Here is a 1,271-nt window from a genome sequence, read left to right as displayed (position 1 = left end):
CTCCAATCCATGCGTTTGTCTCCATTGCCAACTATAGAGGGTTTTGTGGTGATTGTGAACTCCAATCCGTATTTTTGTCTTGGTTGCAGTTACATCATTATTCTACTCTTCATTTGCTCAACCTCGAACCATATGTTTTCGTCTTCATTGCCCATGACAAGGCACTTGTCTCTTTCCTCAAACATGTGAAGTGAATGTGTTAATCTTGCCATTGTCAACTAGCTAGCATAGATTACGATTGATTTAAGACAGTCTCATGGTTACTACATATCCACCTCCGTCCTTGAAAGCACACACATACATGTTGTCCTCTTGGACGATGGACATACGACTTGTTTGTTGTTCCCCTTGTTGTCTCATTCAAATGCCCAACTCCAACTTGTAATTGCTTAGCACTAATTGTCGTTAGCGCATGGGCTCAACCGCTCTCAACTTGGCAAGCTCTTGTACACTTCGCACATGCCACGGTTCAGATAACAACATGCAATAAACTCGATATAATAAGTACAAAGAGGGATAACTGCATTTAATTCACCCATCAAAATTCACGAAAACCGTATCCTCATGTTTAGGGAGGAGACCAAGTGTCCACTCTCATTGCCCATCCCGTGCCCCGCTCACCACGAATGAGATGATCGATGACACTCCTCAAGTGCTAGCCTATACGCACTCCGCACTGTAAAAGACGATGTTTCGCTCGGGAGCAGAAGCCATGAATCATCACCAAGCCGAGGGAATGTACGAATCTTGAGGATCTCATGCACATCAGCCGGGAGGAAGCTCATGCCAAGCAAGCCTGTACGCCATACTCCATGTTCATCAAGAAGTTCCGAGATGCGTCGCAAAAGACACCGGCCCTCTAAAGATGTCGGTCCACCATCCTATTGCCACGCCAAATTCGGATGGAATGCCGTTCCCAACATGTCATGTAAGTCCCTTTTCAATAAACCAACAAGATGTGTTGCACAACTTGCCAGTTAGGTGACGCTGCTCCAGAGAACACAGTACCCTCCAGCTGGCTAGCAGGGTAGTATCGAGCTCTAGAGATCCGAGCATCCTTGGGCATTCTCTTGCTTTCCAAAGTGCCATTAGCCTTTTGGTGTCTGCGGAAATTGGTTCGAGAAAGCCTTGGCGGGTGGCGGGGCTTGTACAATGACGACCTTGACGAGGGAGGAAACAGTTGCGGAGAAAGGGGAGGGATGGAGACAAGGGGTGTGGTTTTGGGTCATCCGGGAGTGTCGGAGTTCTACGTGGCGGCGGTCCAGACCCCC

Source organism: Triticum aestivum, chromosome 5B (assembly GCF_018294505.1).
Source record: "Triticum aestivum cultivar Chinese Spring chromosome 5B, IWGSC CS RefSeq v2.1, whole genome shotgun sequence".
NCBI lineage: Eukaryota > Viridiplantae > Streptophyta > Magnoliopsida > Poales > Poaceae > Triticum > Triticum aestivum.
The sequence above is the reverse complement of the archived record's forward strand: the minus strand, read 5'-3'. Positions refer to the sequence as shown.